General features: G+C 39.5%; 1 protein-coding gene across 4 annotated transcripts in view; it reads left to right on the plus strand.

Annotated features, from left to right (window-relative positions):
- The window catches only part of SCFD1 (sec1 family domain containing 1), a 130,963-nt gene that overhangs the window by 50,483 nt on the left and 60,169 nt on the right, over positions 1-20,311 (plus strand). The window lies entirely within an intron of this gene.

Consider the following 20,311-nt stretch of genomic DNA (forward strand, 5'->3'; position numbering starts at 1 on the left):
ACTTATTTTATACTTTGTAAGTGCTTTCATATTCATGATCTCATTAAACTTTTACTATAACATTATGAGGCAGCATTATTGTCTTTATTTTTTGCAACTGAGGAAACAATCTAGAGAGGTTGATGATTTGCCCAAGGTCACAGGTTCAGTAAATAGAAGTTAGAATCTCATATCTCTGTTATGTCACACTGCTTAATACTGTCTCTACACATATTATTCTATTACCAGACCTGTATCTAACCATCAGTACTACAAATACAGACATTCATTTTATCATACTACTATCTAAAATAGCCAGTAACATTATTTCATTATGAAACTGGCTTCTGAACTTTTTAGTTTTAGGTTAGCATTAAAGCTTCTTACTATCTCCTATGTTACTGTGATTTTGAAACAAATATATGTTGTTATCATAGTATTTTCTCATTACTTTATTCATGATTATCCCATATTAGCTTGACTTAATTAGTTCTTCAGCATTCTACAGGTATTTATTCTCTGGACATGGGGCTGAATTTCATGACAGCTTGACTATATGCCTCTACTTTCCTTTTAGTATGATACATTTGAAAAAGCGATGTAAAAAAGCTGAATATGCTTGCTGGCTGCCAAAGATAACACCTTGAATTTATGGAAAAGGGATTTAAACATTTTTCTTTTTTTAATGATTTAAAAAGTCATAGAGCATAAGAAAGGCACTAATATAGATAGTGAGCATTATGCAGCATGGAATTTAAACATGCATAATTTCTATTAAGCTGACAGCCTTGTTTTTTCTTTGTTCCACATCTTGATATTGATAATTGCTGTTTTCATGTTCCTGTAGAAGTAGAAACACAATTGTTCAGTTGATAAATGATTCTGCTGATATTTTCCCTTTTCTATGTAGCATCTGTGTAAAGCAGCGGTTCTCAACCTGTGGGTCGCGACCCCTGTGTTTTGGTCGTTCAACCCCCGCCGGGGTCGCGACCCACAGGTTGAGAACCACTGGTGTAAAGTGATAAAAGACTGCCCAGGTCTGAGGTCTTTTGAGAGATTTTAGGAAAGTTCACAGCATGAGCCAAGACAGGCCATTTGTAGGGGAAGCCACTGCCAGCGGCTTGGGTGGGGTGGGAATCTCAGTTATCACCAGGGTGGGAGAATCAGTGTTAGCCACAGTGATGGAGACTCAGACATGGCACCTGCCTGCTGGCTTTTTGATGGGGGCTCAGCAAAGGAACAGTGGCTTCTGCCAGCACTGCTGTCTGGGAGAAAGCTGCCCCTCCAGGCCTCACCTCAAAACCAGACAATTCAGTCTTCCCCTATGTCCCTAGTACCTTTCAAGCTGCTACCCCAGCACTGAGTTCAGAGAAAGTGAGTCAGAGTAAATCTAGGTGTGAGCCCTTTAAGGATCTGCCTGGGACTCTAGCAGCCCTCTGTCTCACTTCTCACTGGTTTTCACAGCCAGAAGTTAAAGGGACTTCTCTTCCCAGCACTGGAACTGTGGGCTGGGGTCCTTGTGTGGGGCAGGGACCCCTTGCTCCTCAGAGGGAAAACTACAGCTAAGATTGGCATCCCAATTTTTATCCACACGTGAGTGTGGGACCAGCCCTTTCTGCATCTCTGCCCCTCCTACCATTCTGGAGGTGGCTCTTCTGTAAATCTTGAGTTGCGGGACTTCTGTTCAGCTAGATTTCATGTGGTTCTCAGTGATGGTTATTCTGTAGTTGTAATTTTGATGTGGTCGTGGAAATATGCCAGAACCATGTTTACCTACTCTGCCATCTTGACCAGAAGCCCTGGAAATCATACTTTTTAAACCTTTTCTTTAGCAATTCATATGACTTTCCCTACTTGCTGGTGGTTGAGGAATAGCTTCTGGGACTACTTAAATACAGCTAGTGCTCTACTTACGACCATGATTGGTCGTAACACAATTTGGTTGTAAGTTGAGTAGGCTATATGTACAATACAGTACTGATGGTATAAAAATCTTTAAGTCATATTTTATCATCATTTTCTTTCATTATTATATATCATAATTTTCTTTGTTCATTTTATGCCATTTGTATCATCTCTACACCATTTTGTTTCTTATTTTTACATTTGTCAGGTTTAAGTAAAACACTACATTACCAGTACAACTGGTTTAATATTTGCAAAACATACAAAATTACAAAATACAGGTGCATACAAAAATACAAAATATAGGTGCAAAATATACCATAGGAAACATTTTCCCAATTGCAAAACATATCAAAATATATAAACATGTACGAAACATTTTATTGGCCAGCACTGTCGTATGCCCAGCTGGGCAACGCTTGCGCTGCCAGACGTGGAGCAGTTGTGGCTAGTGATTGTGATCGTAGAGTCGAATGGTTGTTAAGTTGCATGGGTCGTAAGTCGATCAATACCTGTAATTTGCAGACAAACTTGAATTTATTTTAATTATTGTTATCCCACTTACATACCCAAATTAAGTATTTGTTAGTATCTGATACCTAAACAAAGGAAAACTTACATGTAAATCATATATATTAAAGAGAGAAATGGCTTTATATGCTTTTTCATCTAATGTTCCCATTTGAGAGGAAGAGTTGAAACATAATGCTCCATCCCCTTGTAGCCAGTAAAGAGCAAGCTGTTAATACACCATTGTGGATCAGGTCTGCATTCGTGCTGAATCCTCAGTTTTGTTTTGCTACTTCTTGTGGAGAAGTTAAGAGGTACTGAATTAGGTCTAAAGATATCATCTGATCAAGCAAACCTGTACAGCCCTAGGTTTAAACTCTGAGCAAGGCTTAGCCCTTGCTAGAAATGGTAGCTTTTAACACAGCCCATCCTCCAGGGGCTAATTTTTCATTCACTCAATTTTTTTTTAGAAGAAGATAAGCTTTCGAAATAAAGTAGAAATTCTCTTAATGGAGCTCTACTAGTCAGCACACCAAATTAACTGATACCCTTTATTCCCTCTGTAAAACATAGTGACAATTGACCACATTGTTGACATGCTGACAACTGACAGCTAATATGTCACAAGTTGCATTTTTTGCTTACCAAAGAAAGTTGTTTGTATTTGAATCCAGTCTACTTATATCAGTTTATGAATAGAAAAAGGATTATTTCTGTAAAACTTCATGTCTTAGGAAGATTCAATGCAATAAATTCAATTTATTCAACTATAAAAGATTGGAAATTTTCAAAAGTACTAAAATTGCTTTGAAAATATCTAAGTATTTTTGTTCCACTTCCCAAAAACTGAAACTGGAAATCATAGATTATCTCTTGTAGATATGCTTTATGCAAGAAAGAAAAAAGATGTTAGTGAACCTGTGTACTCAAAGTAAAGGTCTTAGAGCAGCATCAAGATTGACAGAAAATTGTCTATTTTAGGTCTTAAATTAAAGGGCAATGTTTAAAATGTATATACGCAACACAGATCTTTTTCTATCATTTGATTTACTGCTCACTACTCTACTGATCACAGTATAGAAGGAATTTTACTGTACTAGAAATTAGAGCATTTCTAAGGCTGCATTTTGAGAGATCTGTTTAAAATGATCTGTTGTCCAATATACATACCAAGTGGATGTTCCTGTGACTTTGTTGTCTTTTCTTTAAGGCGGGAAAAATATGTTCAGTAGCAGGAAGTCCCCAGGGACAGACTATCACTATCTTCTCCCTCTTCCCATCCCAAATGAGATTAACCATTATGAGAGTTTGAATAAGTTTATCTTACTTTAAGAATGACCAAAGATAGCCCGACCTGTGGTGTCGCAGTGGATAGTGTCGACCTGGAATGCTGAGGTTGCCAGTTCGAATCCCTGGGCTTGCCTGGTCAAGGCACATGTGGGAGTTGCTGCTTCCGGCTCCTCTCCCCTTCTCGCTCTGTCTCCCACTCACTCTCTCTTCTCTCTAAAATGAATAAATAAAATCTAAAAAAAAGAAAGAATGACCAGAGGTAGCTCTTAAATGACTAGAATACCCTTCAATGTGTCATACACAGACTTTCTGGAGAGTACTTCCACATCTCAAAAATGTGAAAGTACCGTTCTCTAGCGCTTTGCTCTCACTTCTCTGCCATCTGCTTATGTGAAGGTGAAGCATTGTCATTTAACAAGGCCTAATTTAATAGATTTATAAAGGTTAAATTAAAAGAAATAAAGACTTCCCAATAAGAAATAAGCAATTCAATTTTAAAAATAGCCAAAATATTTGAACAGTCTTTTTATTTTTTAGAAAATTAAATTTAACAGGGTGACACATTGGTAACAAGAATACATAGATTTTGGGCAAACATCTCCACATCACTTGGACAAACGATTATGTTGTATACCCATCACCCAAAGTCAAATCACCCTCCGTCACCTTATATTTGTCCCTTTTTATACCCTTTCCCTTCTGTCCATTCCTCTCCCTCTTCTCCTTTCCCCCTCCCCCTGGTAACCACTGCACTCTTATCTGTGTCCATGAGTCTCAATTTTGTATCCCACCTATGTATGGAATCATATAGTTCTTAGTTTTTTCTGATGTACTTATTTCACTCAGTATAATGTTATCAAGGTCCATCCACGTTGTCGTAAATGATACTATGTATGTTATCGTTTCTTATGGCTGAGTAGTATTCTATAGTATATATGTACCACATCCTCTTTATCCCATCCTCTATTGAAGGGCTTTTTGGTTTTTTCCATGTCTTGACCATTGTGAACAATGCTGCAATGAACATGGGGGTGCACATGTCTTTACATACCAGTGTTTTTGAGTTTTGGAGGTATACACCCAGTAGAGGGATTGCTGGGTCATACTGTAGTTCTCTTCTTAATATTTTGAGAAACTGCCATACTGTCTTCCATAGTGGCTCTACCAGTTTACATTCTCACCAGCAGTGAATGAGAGTTCCTTTTCTCCACAGCCTTTCCAATACTTATTATTACCTATCTTGATGATAATAGCCAGTCTAACAGGTGCGAGGTGGTATCTCACTGTAGTTTTGATTTGCATTTCTCTAACAGCTAGTAAAGATGAGCATCTTCTCATGTATCTATTGGCCATTTGTATTTCTTCCTAGGAGAAGTGTCTGTTCATGTCCTCTCCCCATTTTTTTATTGAATTGTTTGCTTGTTTGTTGCTGAGTTTTGTGAGTTCCTTATATATTTTGATTACTAACCTCTTATCTGAACTGTTATTTGCAAATATCATCTCCCATTTAATTGGCTGTTTTGTTGTCAGTTTCTTTTGCTGTGCAGAAGCTTCTTAGTTTGATATAGTTGTTTTTTTATTTAATTCAGCAAGAGGAGGGGAGACAGAGACAGACTCCCGCATGTGTCCCAACTGAGATCCACCCAGAAAGCACCCTAGGGGGCAATGCTCTGTCCATCTGGGGCGTTGCTCTGTTGCTCAGTAACTGAGCTCTTCTTAGCACCTGAGGGGGAGGCCATGGAGCCAACCTCAGCACCCAGGCCAACTCACTGCAGTCGAGCCATGACTGCATGAGAAGAAGATAGAGAAAGAAGTGAGAGGGGGAAGCGTGGAGAAGTAAATGGGTGCCTCTCTTGTGTGCCCTAACCAGGAATCAAACCCAGGACATCAATATGCTGGGCCAACGTTCTACCACTGAGCCAACCAGCCAGGGCTGAACAGAGTCTTGACCAAAAAAGAAAGAAAGAAAGCTGGAGTTCAGGAGGAGTGGAAGAGGATATAGGGGGATAAATGTGATGGACAAAGACTTGACTTGGGAGGGTGAACACACAATATGGTATACAGAGATGTGTTGTAGAATTGAGCACCTGAAACCTGTATAATTACAGTGTCACCTCAATAAATTGAATTAAAAAATAAAAATATATATAGGTAGCAAATAAGTTCAACATCAGTGGTCATTAGAAAAATGCAAACTAAAACCACAGTGAAATACCACTACACATTTATTAAAATTTCTTAAATTAAAAAGATAGATCATGTCAATCTTTGGTAAGGATACAAAGGAACCAGAACTCTGATAAATAAACTGCTGGTAGAAATGAAAAATGGTATTATCCACTTTGGAAAATAGTTTCTCATTCTCAAAATATTAAACACAAACCCAACATATGCTTCAGCCATTTCACTCCTAGGCATTTACCCAAGATAAATTAAAGCATGTGTTCATTACACAAATGTTCATAGCAGTATCCCCAAAACTGGAAACAACCAAATGTCCATCAACAGGTAAATTGGATAAACAAATCAAGAAATATTCATATGATGGAATACTAGTCAGCAATAAAAAGGAAAGTACTATTGATACAATAATATGGATGAATCTCAAAATAGTTACAGAGTAAAAAAAAATCACATCGAAAGAAAAAAGAGTATATAAAATGTTAGGTGGTAAGCACACTATGCAATATACAGATGATGTATTATAGAATTATAGACCTGAAACTTATGTAATCATATTAACCAATTTCACACCGATTAACTTAATTTTTATTTAAAAAGTACATAATATATTATTGCATTTACATAAATTTTCAAAAACTGAAGCTAATCTATAGTGACAGAAAGTAGGTCAGTGCTTGCCTATGGACAGGAAAAAAAGTGTTGGAGAACAGAAAGGGAGACGTTTGTTAGGGAACTTTCCTGGATAATGAATGATATGTTCATTATCTGGATTGTATTCATAATTTCATGGGCACATATGTATATTAAAATTTACCAAATTTTGTCTATTATATGTCAGTTGCTCTTTAAGAAAAGTGAAAAATTCAAACAAAGCTTTGTGGTTACCTATTTTGAATCTTATAGATAAAAACATTTTTGTTTAAGTCATCAAGAAAAGCAAAAGTAGGCCTGATCTGTGGTGGCGCAGTGGATAAAGCGTCGACCTGGAAATGCTGAGGTCGCCGGTTCGAAACCCTGGGCTTGCCTGGTCAAGGCACATATGGGAGATGATGCTTCCAGCTCCTCCCCCCTATCTCTCTCTCTCTCTCTCTCTCTGTCTCTCTCTCCCTCTCTCTCTCCTCTCTAAAATGAATAAATAAAATAAAATAAAAAATTAAAAAAAAAAAAAAAGAAAAAAAGAAAAGCAAAAGTTGATTTTGGTAATGAGAGTTTTTGACCAGGTTTAAAGTGACCTAGAATAATAGTAAGATCAGACATCCTTGCCTTTTTCCTAATGTAGCCATTGACTTTTGTGTATCAACCTTGTACCTTGCAGTCTTGCTATGGTCATTTATTAGTTCCAGAAGTTTTGTGTTGTGTTTTTGCGATTTTCTATATTGACAATCATGTCTTTTGCAAACTAAGATAATTTTATTTCTTTCTTTCTACTCTGTATATCTCTTATTTTATTTTATTTTATGTTTATTGCCTTAGCTAGGGCTTCCTGTATAATGTTGAAAAAGAATGTGAGAGCGGGTATTTTTGCCTTGTTTCTGATCTTAGCAGGAAGATATCTAGTTTCTCATTTGCATTCTGTTTTCTGGAAGACATTGTAGAGAATTGGTATAATTTCTTTCTTTCTTTTTTTTAATTAATTTTACTAGGGTGACATCAATAAATCAGGGTACATATGTTCAAAGAAAACATGTCCAGGTTATCTTGTTGATCAATTATGTTGCATACCCATCACCCAAAGTCAGATTGTCCTCTGTCACCTTCTATTTAGTTTTCTTTGTGCCCCTTCCCCTCCCCCTTTCCTTCTCCCTCCCCCCACCCCCTGTAACCACCACACTCTTGTCAATGTCTCTTAGTCTCGTTTTTATGTCCCACCTATGTATGGAATAATGCAGTTCTTGGTTTTTTCTGATTTACTTATTTCACTCCGTATAATGTTATCAAGATCCCACCATTTTGTTGTAAATGATCTGATGTCATCATTTCTTATGGCTGAGTAGTATTCCATAGTGTATATGTGCCACATCTTCTTTATCCAGTCTTCTATTGAAGGGCTTTTTGATTGTTTCCATGTCTTGGCCACTGTGATCAATGCTGCAATGAACATGGGGCTGCATGTGTCTTTACGTATCAATGTTTCTGAGTTTTGGGGGTATATACCCAGTAGAGGGATTGCTGGGTCATAAGGTAGTTCTATTTTCAGTTTTTTGAGGAACCACCATACTTTCTTCCATAATGGTTGTACTACTTTACATTCCCACCAACAGTGTATGAGGGTTCCTTTTTCTCCACAGCCTCTCCAACATTTGCTATTACCTGTCTTGTTAATAATAGCTGATCTAACAGGTGTGAGGTGGTATCTCATTGCAGTTTTGATTTGCATTTCTCTAATAACTAATGAAGATGAGCATCTTTTCATAGCTTTGATAGGTATATAGTATTCTTGGCTGAAAGTTCCTCTCTTTCAGGACTTTAAATATTGGGGTCCACTCTCTTCTAGCTTGTAGAGTTTCTGTTGAGAAATCTGATGATAATCTAATGGGCCTTTCTTTATATGTTGTATTCTTCTTTTCTCTGGCTGCCTTGAGAATTTTTTCTTTGTCGTTGGTTTTTGCCAATTTCATTATGATGTGCTTTGGAGTAGGTTTGTTGGGGTTAAGAAAACTTGGTGTTCTGTTTGCTTCTTGAATTTGTGGCTTTAGTTCTTTCCACAGGCTTGGGAAGTTCTCATCTATTATTTGTTTGAATATGTTCTCCATTCCATTTTCTCTCTCTTCTCCCTCTGATATACCTATTATTCTTATGTTATTCTTTTTGATGGAGTCAGACAATTCCTGTATGGCTTTCTCATTTTTTTTAATTTTTGAGTCTCTTTCTTCTCTCTGTTGTGCCTCAAGTTGCTTGTCTTCTATTTCACTAATCCTACCTTCTATCTGGCCTGTTCTATTAGCTAAGCTTGTTACCTTGTTTTTCAGCTCGTGAATTGAGTTTTTCATGTGTTTGATTTGTTTTTATAGTTTCAATTTCTTTGGTAATATATTCTTTGTGTTCGTTGAGTTGTTTTCTGAGCTCCCTAAATTGCCTTTCTGTGTTTTCTTGTATATCTCTGAGTATTTTTAGGATTTCTATTTTAAATTCTCTGTCATTTAGCTCCAAGGTTTCTAATATATTAAATTTTTTCTCCATAGATTTTTTCTCATCTATATGTGCTACCTCTCTGTCTTTTGTATGCATGATATTCAATTTCCTTTTCTTTAATGGCATCTGAGGGTGGTTTTGTTGATAGTACTAATGAGAATTAATAAAGAATAAAAAGTTAAAAAAATAAAAATTAAAAAAAATATTATTTCCCTCCCTCCTTTTTTTTTTTCCTCTCCTCTCCTCTCCCCTCCTTCTTGAGAAAATCTTGTGGTGAACTGTGAATTATATTGTGCTAAATAGAACAAAAACTACTATAATGGAGGGCCTGAGTTGGGGAGAAGTGATAAAGGAGCAAGAACATGGGGTATGGACCCAAAAAATGCAAAAAAGGAAAGAATTTGGGTCAATAATAAAATGATTTGCTTTTAGGTCAGCGGTTCTCAACCTGTGGGTCGCGACCCCGGTGGGGGTCGAACGACCAAAACACAGGGGTTGCCTAGACCCACAGGCTGAGAACTGCTGTTTTAGGTGATGGTTGACTAAGAGATATAATGAGAGGAATAATAGGGAAACAGGAAAAAGGGGGAAAAAATTTAAAAATTACTATTGTATTTAGTGGAGCAAAAACTAGGTAAAATGGAGAGCCAGGGTTGGGAGCACTGCTAGTGAGTTAAAAAAGCGAAGTAAACAACCCCCAAAGCACCACAAAGTAAAATTTGAGTCCCAAATAAAATAATTTGTTCATGATTGAGGATTGAATTAGAGGAAAAGTATAGGAGAAAAGAAGAAACTAATATAGAGGGAGAAAAAAAGAAAGAGGAAAACACAAAAAGAAGAAAAAAGAACAAAAGGAGAGAGAGAGTTAAGGGTTTTGGAGTGCAACCCTCATAGAGAGAAAGGAAGAAGAAAGGAAAGATAATGGGAGATGTAACATTTATGGTTAGTATAGTTCAAGGAGATGAGAGAGTAAGACCAGCAGAGAATTAAACAACCAAATTGGAAGAGGAAGAAAATAATCAAGACAAAAAGATAAGAGAAACAAACGAACAAATATAATAAAATAGGATAGGTTATAAAGTCTGTGGATTATTCTTGATTTTGAGAGGTTATCTTCTTGCTTTTTTTTTTTTTCTCTCCCTCTTCCTAGTCGGTGACTCTGTACCCCAGGTTCTGCCCTTTAGGCACGCTTAGGTAGAGGTTTGCAGTTGATAAGTCTCTATGGTGATGTCATATATTGGGCTTCAGTCTCGTTGCCAGTTGAGGCTCATTAGCATTTGCAGGCTCTGGCAATGAGAGAGTCCATTTTCCCAGAGCTTCTCTCCTAGTCTTTCCTTCCTGAATTAGCAGCCTGATGATCCAGTAATGGGGTTGCTGCTGCCTCTGCCTGGAGAGTAAGAGGCTCAAAGAACTGGCAACTCCCCACTCTATTCCCACTCAGTGCAGGGCTCTGGGTAAGGCTCAATCAGTCAGGGCCGCTAGCATAATCAGGCAAGGCTGGGAGCCAATTGTTTTCAAGGTGCCTTTCTATGCGCCTCTAGGCCATCTCGAATGCCTCAGTACTCTGTGTGACCCCTTTCCCCAGGCTTTTGGCACTTTCTAACCTGTTTTGGCTGCGTAGAAGATGCCCTAGTGACTGTTTGCAAAGCAGGAGGACTTACAAGCTGCCAAATCCCTCTTTTTAACATATAGCCCTGTGTATGCAAGCTCTGCCAATCAGAGGTTGCCCCCACCCCTATGTGCGTAGCATAACAAGAAGTACCAAAAAATGTCTCCCCTCTTGTCTTAGATTGCTGACCTGAGAGAGATCTTGTCAGTTAGGGTCGCATAAGTCAATTGGGAGGCGAGCAGACTGTGGGTTAAGCTAATCCTTCACGGGACTGTTACCTTGTATGGCTGGGTGAGGCATCCCACCCACCCAGAGAAGTTTGAGCATAGGGAATTTTGCTCCCGCTCACTCCCCACGCACCGCCTTTCAGGGCACAGGGGCAATCCCGAGACTCTGGTTTCGGCCCACACAAAGGCCTCTGACTCTGCCCCTCTGACCGGTAACACGGGCGCCCACTCCCGGGGCTCTAGGAGGAATCTCTTGCCCACTATCTGCGTGCGCCGACCAGGAGATCGGGGCTGATGGCTGCCTCACTTGCTTTTCTTTGTCTGGATTTTGGCGTGAGCGTTAGCTTGTGTTGACTGGGTCGCCACAAGCACAGTTCTTCCTTGGCTTGGATGTCTGTGCCACAGCCTGGTTCGGACATTTGTGCCACAGCCTGGTTCTATTCACACCCTATGCCCGCCTCCAGTCTCTCCAAGGGACATGGAGGATAGGACAGTACAAACAATCCAGCATTATAGCTAAAATGGAGGTGTGGAGAAAAACTTAACCTTTAGCAACTTAACCAAGCAAATGAGGTGGGGGGTTGGGATGAATGCAAATACTCAGCTTTATAGCCAATATGGAGGAGTGAGGGGGGTACTTAGCCTTTTGCTAAGCCTCAAACTTACAGAGGTTTTGCCACTTGCAGTCTCCCACAGTTGTCTGGGTTTCCTTCTGCCTGGAGGAGCAGAAAGACTTGGTGAGCACTCCCACTCCCACCGGAATGAATTAGTAGAGCAGCTGGTGCAGGGACCTGAGCAGGGGACACAGCTCTGGGACACTGCTGATTTTCCTACAATCCCCCTGCAATCTTTGCTCCAGGCAGAGAAATAAAGATACAAAGCTTCCCAGTCCCCCAAACTTCCAGAACTCACCCCCTTTGCCTTTGGTGTTAGGGTACAGGGTTCATCAGCAGCACACCCTAGAACTAATACTACAAAACCACTGTTTTCCCTGAGCAAAGGGGGTGCTCTGTGTCTGGTCCCTGATCAGAGTGCAGGGGAGACCACACTGATGCCCGAGGTTGCCATTACTGGGAGAAAAAGCAAAGTGGCAATGTTCCCCCAGTCCACCCCTCACCCAGCATCATAGATACATTGATGACAGCCAGCATTGTGGTAGATCCCAGAGCTAAAACTTGTGATTCTGCACCACCTACTGGAAAATAATAGAAAAACTTGGGCCCTGGCCGGTTGGCTCAGCGGTAGAGCGTCGGCCTAGCGTGCGGAGGACCCGGGTTCGATTCCCGGCCAGGGCACATAGCAGAAGCGCCCATTTGCTTCTCCACCCCTCCGCCGCGCCTTCCTCTCTGTCTCTCTCTTCCCCTCCCGCAGCCAGGGCTCCATTGGAGCAAAGATGGCCCGGGCGCTGGGGATGGCTCTGTGGCCTCTGCCCCAGGCGCTAGAGTGGCTCTGGTCGCAACATGGTGACACCCAGGAGGGTCGCAACATGGCGACGCCCAGGATGGGCAGAGCATTGCCCCCTGGTGGACAGAGCGTCGCCCCTGGTGGGCGTGCCGGGGCGCATGCGGGAGTCTGTCACTGTCTCTCCCTGTTTCTAGCTTCAGAAAAATGCAAAAAAAAAAATTAAAAAAAATAATAATAAAACAAAAAAAAACTTGGAAGTAATATGAAAAAATGCTACTTATACAAATGCCTAGACAGAGAAGTCATTCTAATACCATGAATAACCAAGGGAGCAATGCAGTTCAAAAAGAAGATGAAGGCCCTGCCTGGTTGGCTGAGCAATAGAGCATCTGCCCAGCATGTAGAAGTCCTGGGTTCAATTCCTGGTCAGGGCACAAACGAGACGTGACCATCTGCTTCTCCATCCAACCCCCTTCTCTCCCTCCTCTCTCTCTCTCTCTCTCTCCCCCCCTCTCTCTCTCTTGCTCTCTCCTCCCCTCATCTTTCTCTCCTCCTGCCCTCTTTCTCTTCCCCTCCCGCAGCCATAACTCAAACACTTTGAGCAAGTCAGCCCCAGGCAGAGGATGGATCCATGGCCTTGTCTCAGGCACTAAAATAGCTCAGTTGCCATGCAGCAACAGAGCAGCAGCCCCAGATGGGCAGAGCATCACCCCATAGGGGGCTTGCTGCGTGGACCCCAGTTGGAATGCATGCAGGAGTCTGTCTCTGCCTCCCCACCTCTCAGTAAAAAAGAAAATGAAAAATCTCCAGAAAGCAAACTTAAACACTGGAAATTAGTGATATGACAGAATCTAAGATTGAAGTTCTGAAAATACTCAACAAGATGTGAGAAAACACAGGCAATTTAATGCACTCAGAAAACAAATTAATAAACAAAATGAGTACTTTACTGAAGAGACTGAAATTTTTAAAAAGAACTAAACAGGAATTCTAGAGATGAATAACTAAATGAGTGGGATCAATAATGAACTAGTGAGCGTAGGAAATAGAGCTGACCAGATGGAGGAACAAATTAGTGATAACAGAGAAATCTAGAAATGATACAGAGGGAAATAGATAGAAACCTAAGAATAAAAAAAAGTGATAAGCTCTACAAGAACTATCTGACTCCATCAGAAAGTGCAATATAAGAATAATAGGCATACTAGAAGAAAAGAGGGAGAAGTTAATGGAGAGCCTGTTTAAACAATTGTTAATGAGAACTTCCCAAACCTATGGAAAGAGCTATATCCTCAAATTCAAGAATAAAACAGAACACCTACTTACCTCAATCCAAAGAGGCTTTTTCAAAGGCACTTTGTATTTAAACTTTCAAAAATGAATGACAAAGAAGGAATTCTCAAGGCATCCAGGGAACAGAATGAAGTAACATATAAAGGAAATTCCATTAGGTTATCATTGGACTTCTCAGCAGAAACTACAAACCAGAAGAGAGTAAACCCAAACATTCAACATACTAAAAGAGAGGAATTACCAGCTAAGAATCATATAGCCATCAAAGTTATCCTTTAAATATGAAGGAGAAGTAAAGACAAATAAACAGAAGCTGAGGGAATTTATCACCAGAAAACCCCCACTGCTGGAAAATACTCAAGGGGGTTATTCTACCTGAAACAACAAATATTACAAAACTACAAGTAAGATCTCCAACAAACTTATAGCAGAAACAGGTATAATTTATGACAACAAAAGCATAAAAGAGAAAGAGAAAGGTCTGAATTAGCAAAGGAGGATGGACAGCAGATGCATTCATGAGACAATGAACTACTATGTATATGAAATTTTGTTTTTCAATAACCTAATGGTAACCACACACACACACACACACACACACACAAAAAAGACACATAGCTTAAGAAAACAGGAAACAGGAAAGACATGGAATACCACCAAACAAAAACAACAGACAGAAACACAAAGAGCCAATGGAGGCACAAATCTATCAGAAAACAAAGATAAAATCACTATAAGAAATCTTATATCAGTCATTACCCTAAATGTAAATGGATTGAATACACCAATAAAGAGTAACAGACTGGAACAAAAATATGAAACTCAAACATATGCTGCCTTCAGGAGGTAAATATAAACTGAAAGGGCAAAGTTAGACTCAAAGTGAAAGGGTAGAAAATGATTCTCCAAGAAAATAACATTCAAAGAAAAGAAGGTATAGCCATACAAATATCTGACAAAACTGATACACAAGACAACAAAGGTAACAAGAGACAAAGGGGACATATCAGAATGATAAAAGGAACACTACATCAAGAAGACATACTTCTTAATATATATATATATATGTGTACCGAATCATGGAGCACCAAAATATATAAAACAACTAATAACAGAACTAAAAGGAGAAACAGACAAAAAACACAATCATAGTTGGGGAACTTAATACTCCATTGACATCTCTAGATAGATCATCCAAACAGAAAATCAATAAAGAAATAACAACCTTAAATGTCACATTAGACCAAATGGACAAATTGACATTTATAAAGCCTTTCATCCCAAAACATCAGGTTATACATTCTTCTCCAGTGCACATAGAACTTCTCAAGGATAGACCCTATGTTGGGTCACAAAACTTGCCTTAATAAATTCAAGATTGAAATTATACCAAGCATATTCTCTGACCATAATTCTTTGAAATTAGAATTCAACTGCAAAAAGTAAGTAAAGAAACCCACAAAAATGTAGAAATAAAACAACATACTCCAAAAAATGATTAAGTCAGAGGAGAAATCAAAAGATAAAGAGACAAATGAGAATAACAGTACCACATATCAAATCTTCTGGGTTGCAGCAAAAGCAGTAATAAGAGGGAAGTTTATATCATTTCAGACTTATCTGAAGGAATAGGAGAAATCTCAACTAAACACCCTAATATTACATCTTCAAGAACCAGAACAAGACGAACAAAGGCAACCTAAAGTCCTCAAAAGAAAGGAGATAATAAAAATTAGAGCAGAATTGAATGAATTAGAGAACAAAAAAAAAAACTATACAAAAAAATTAACAGAAAAAAGAGCTGGTTCTCTGGACAGATTAATAGAATCTACAAACCCCTGGCTAGACTCACTAAAGAAAAAAGAAAAATGACTTACGTAAACAAAATCAGAAATGAAAGAGGAGAAGTTAACATAGACATTATAGATATACAAACATATCATACTACAAGACTATGAAACACTATATGCCACCAAATTCAATAACATAGAAAAAATGGATAACTTCCTAGAACTACTATATACAGTATAACCTTCTTAGACTGAGTTATAAAGAATTGAAAAACCTAAATAGACTGAAGAACAGTGAGGAAATTAAAACAACCATCAGAAACCTCCCAAAAAATAAAAGTCCAGGACCAGATGTCTTCACTAATGAATTCTACCACACCTCCAAAGAAGATTTGATATTTACTATTCTCAAATGCATTAAAAAAAAAAAATCTAAGAAACAGTACTTGCTAACACATTTAATGAACCCAACATAACTTTGCTACCAAAACCTGTCAAGGGCAATACAAAAAGAGAATACTACAAACTAATATCTCTAATTAATACAGATTTAAAAATCCTAAACCAAATACCAGCAAAGCATATAGAACAATACATTTAAAAAATAATACATCACGATCAAGAAAGGTTTATTCCAGGGGCACAGAGATGGTTCAGTACACACAAATCAGTCAGTTTAGTATACCATATTAACGAAGCAAAAGACAAAGATTTATGGTCCTATAATATATGCAGAAAAGGCATTCGATAAGATACAACATCCATTTATGATTAAAACACTCAATAAAATGGATATAGAAGGAACATACTTCAACATAGTAAAGGCCATATATGGCAAACCGTCAGCCAGTATTGTACTCAATGGTATAAAGCTGAAAGCTTCCCCTCTAAAATCAAGAACAAGACAAGGATGTCTACTCTCACCACTCTTGTTCAACATAGTTCTGTAAGTCCTAGGTAGAGCATTCAGGCAAGAGAAAGTTAAATAAAGGCATTCAAGCCTGACCAGGTGGTGGCACAGTGGATAGAACATCAGTCTGGGATGCAGAGGACCCAGGTTCAAAGCCCCAAGATCGCCAGCTTGAGTGCGGGCTCACCAGCTTAAGTATGATGTTGCTGGCTTAAACATGGGATCATAGACATGACTCTATTGTCACTGGCTTGAGCCCAAGGTTGCTGGCTTGAGCAGGGGGTCACTTGCTCTGCTGTAGCCCCCGGGTCAAGGCACATATGAGAAAGCAATCAATGAATGACTAAGGAACCGCAATGAAGAATTGATGCTTCTCATCTCCCTTCCTGCCTGTCTGCCCCTATCCCTCTGTCTGTCTCTCTGTCAAACTCACAAACACATGCATTCAAACTGGGGAAAAATAAGTGAAGGTGTCACTTTCTGCAGATAACAGAATTCTTCATGTAAAAAAAACCTCAAAAACCCCACCAAAAAAATGATCAGAAACAATAAACAAATACAGTAAAGTCACAGGATACAAAATTAATCTACTGCTTTATTTTTTTTAATTTTTATTAATTTTAATGGGGTGACATCAATAAATCAGGGTATATATATTCAAAAAAAACATGTCCAGGTTATCTTGTCATTCAATTATGTTGCATACCCATCACCCAAAGTCAGATTGTCCTTCGTCACCTTCTATCTAGTTTTCTTTGTGCCCCTCCTCCTCCCCCTTCCTCTATCCCTCCTTCCTTCCCCCTCTCCCCCATAACCACCACACTTTTGTCCATGTCTCTTAGTCTCGTTTTTATGTCCCACCAATGTATGGAATCATGCAGTTCTTGGTTTTTTCTGATTTACTTATTTCACTCCATATAATGTTATCAAGATCCCACCATTTTGTTGTAGATGATCCGATGTCATCATTTCTTATGGCTGAGTAGTATACCATAGCCATATCTTCTTTATCCAGTCAATATTTTTTTTTAACAGTGAGTAAAGCCTTTAAGCAAAGTCTTGGCCAATACAAGAATCCATAAAAGAGTAGTGTCCTTAACATGTTGACCAAGTCCAAGTTGGCACCAACACCATTCCAAATCCCTGCGAATGCAACCCAACCCCAGTTCAGTTCGTTAGGAGCTATCACAAGGAGCAGGAGTCCAGAAAAAGTCCACATCCAGGAAAAGTCCGCATGGCACTAGAATTATTTTCACAATTCTATACTTTGCAGCTCACATCCAAGTCCCAATGACCGCTGCTTCTAGCTGGTAATGATCCAGGTAGACTGGAAAAGCCATCTGCAGCATATGTGGAGATGGAGCCTCTGTTCTCTGCCTGGAGAGATGAGACCAGGGTGCTTTTCCCTGGAGCTCTGCAACTGTGGTGTGGTAAAGAGAACCTTGGGATACACTAAGCTGGGTGGCAAAGGTAAATTCATAATAGAAGTTGGCAAAAGGGGGAGAGAGAGCTCTAAATTAGGAGTAGGTCCCAGCCTGAAATATGCGTGGGGCATTGAGGTAGAAGGAATAAAGAAAACACTATATATTAAACAAAGCAGCAGAAAATAGGATTATCAACACCCACAACAGAGATCTTTGAGGGAAGAATAAAAAACCTGACTATTTAGGCAAGACATAGTTAAGTGGCCTTTGTGCAAATGAGATCAGTTTACCTGCTTCTTGGAATAAATACCCTAGGCTCGTCCACGGTGTCAGTGTCGTAGATGGGCCCAACGGCCCTGGGTACCTTCAGCCTTCAGTGGCAAACCCCAGCATTCTGGGCAAGGTTAGGTCATAGGTGGCTGGAGCAGGGCTGGAAGAGACTGAACCCTCCCTTAGAGGAGCGAGGGGGAAGCCTACCTTCCAGTGTCCCTGTTTCCTCACAGCAGAGACATGTAAGTCTGGCAGGCTTTAGCTCAATGACCTTTTCACTATTGAAGCAGGACCCAGATGGATTCCTATGAGACTTCTTTGGGGCGTTGGAGCCTTTAAGGGCATATCCTAAAAGCTGGTAGTTCACCTGATCTCTGTTGGGCTTTTTCTGCCTCTTGGTACCTTAAAAGCCATGCTCAGAAGATCTCGCTGAAGGGTTTGAGGATTCCCATCCGCCTGTATAAAACTTTTCTGTATATCTGGAGCTATTTGGAAAAAGACTAAACAGTGTTATTAGCTGGATCAAATAAAAGAAGGTAGAAGTTTGCAGGAGAAGAAGATTTGGCGTCTCCTGTTCATCAGCATTGAAAAGAAATTTAAATTTTTTTAAGTAAAAAGCATGATATGGTAGACCTGTAGGAGTTCCAGGATATGACTCCCCCCTTTTAAATTTTTTTAAATTGACCTTAAAATATTTGCTGGGTACGCTTTAATAATACCTTGACTTTAAAGATTGTAAGAAATACCCATAATTCGAACGGTTTGACACAATACAGTAAATGCTTTTGCTGCGTATGCAGGAGCATTGTCAGTTTTAACCAGTTTAGGAAATCCAGTAATAGAAAAATGCATACAGACAATGAGCTATAACCTGCTTAGCAGCCTCTCCTGTTCTGGCTGAGGTTACTATGTATATAAATCCAGAATAAGTATCCACCGTAACGAGGACATAGGACTGTTTGCCAGATGAAGGTATATGAGTAACCTTCATTTGCCAAAGTTGTCCTGGTAGGAGTCCTTGAGGGTTAACTCCAAATGAAGGGACAGATTGTAGTATAGGACACCTTGGACAGGATTTACCAATCTGCCATGCTGCTTCCCAAGAAAGTTGAAGCTGTTGACACAGGGCTGCAGCGTTTTGGTGATGAATAGTATGAGACTGAATTGTTCGATCTGTCATGGTTGCTCCAAATAATTTTCTTTTGGTTAGCTTGATCAACAAGGGCATTCCCTTGTGCTAAAGCTCCAGGGAGCATGGAGTGAGCTCGAGTATGTCCTATAAAACATGGAGCTCTATGTTGTCATACAAGTCTTTGAAGGAGGAACAGCTGAAATAGTTCATCCGCAGTTGTCCCTAAGACAGCAGTCTTTATAGTGGAGACAACCATAAGTAAATATTTGCTGTCTGTATATAGATTAAAGGAGGATTATGGCAAATGCTGAAAAGCCATGATAATGGTGTATAATTCTAGTCTTTAAGCTGATTTTAAGTTGACTGTTTCAGTATAAAGTTGTCCATTGATTTGCAAAAGCGATTTGCCATTTAGTGGAAGTTTCCCAGAGCCATTGTTGTTGATCTTTGAAAAAAGGAACAACAATAATTTAGAGGCTCAAAACCTGTAAGCTGTAAGGGTTGCCTATGCCCCTTGATAATCCAGGAGGCAACAAGATCAAAATATGGAAGTGTATTCCATGGGCTATTAGATGGTTCAATGTGCCCAAGCTGTAGCTGCTCTTGTACCAATCGAGCAGCTGCCTTAAGTTTCTCCTGAGAAAGGGCCCTTTGGTCTACCCATACAGGAGTATCTGATTTTCAATTAATTGGGTCTGCACAATGCATTATTGGGGTAGCTGGAGCTACCAAGGCCCCTATGCTAATTTTGATATCCTAATCCACACCTTCCGGTATTGGGTGCCATTTCAATGGGGGTGAGAATTCCTCGCTGTTCTTTCCCTAATAGTCCCTTAGTGGGCAAAAGTCCCCGATCAAGCATCTGAGTACTGACTAAACCATTAGGACTGACAAGCAACACTCCCATATTTTTCAAAACGTCTCTACCCCACAGTTTAACTGACCATCCAGGGAGCACGTACTGCTTAAAAAATCCAGAATGACCTTCTTAACTTCCCAATGTAAAAAACTAGAACTTTGTTGAGGGGATTTACTCTGCCCTATACCTTGTAATTCTGTGGCTGCTACATGAGTGGGCCAGGAAGGAGGCCAGCGTAGCTTAGCAATAACAGATACATCAGCTCCAGTATCTAAAAATCCTTTAAATTTATGCCCTTGTATTCTTAGTTCCATTACAGGGCATTCCTGGCCTATTTTTTTTTAAATCCAATTGGCAAAATCAGAGGAGCCAAATCGCCAATTTTCTTGGGGC

Source organism: Saccopteryx bilineata, chromosome 4 (genome assembly GCF_036850765.1).
Source record: "Saccopteryx bilineata isolate mSacBil1 chromosome 4, mSacBil1_pri_phased_curated, whole genome shotgun sequence".
NCBI classification, from domain to species: domain Eukaryota; kingdom Metazoa; phylum Chordata; class Mammalia; order Chiroptera; family Emballonuridae; genus Saccopteryx; species Saccopteryx bilineata.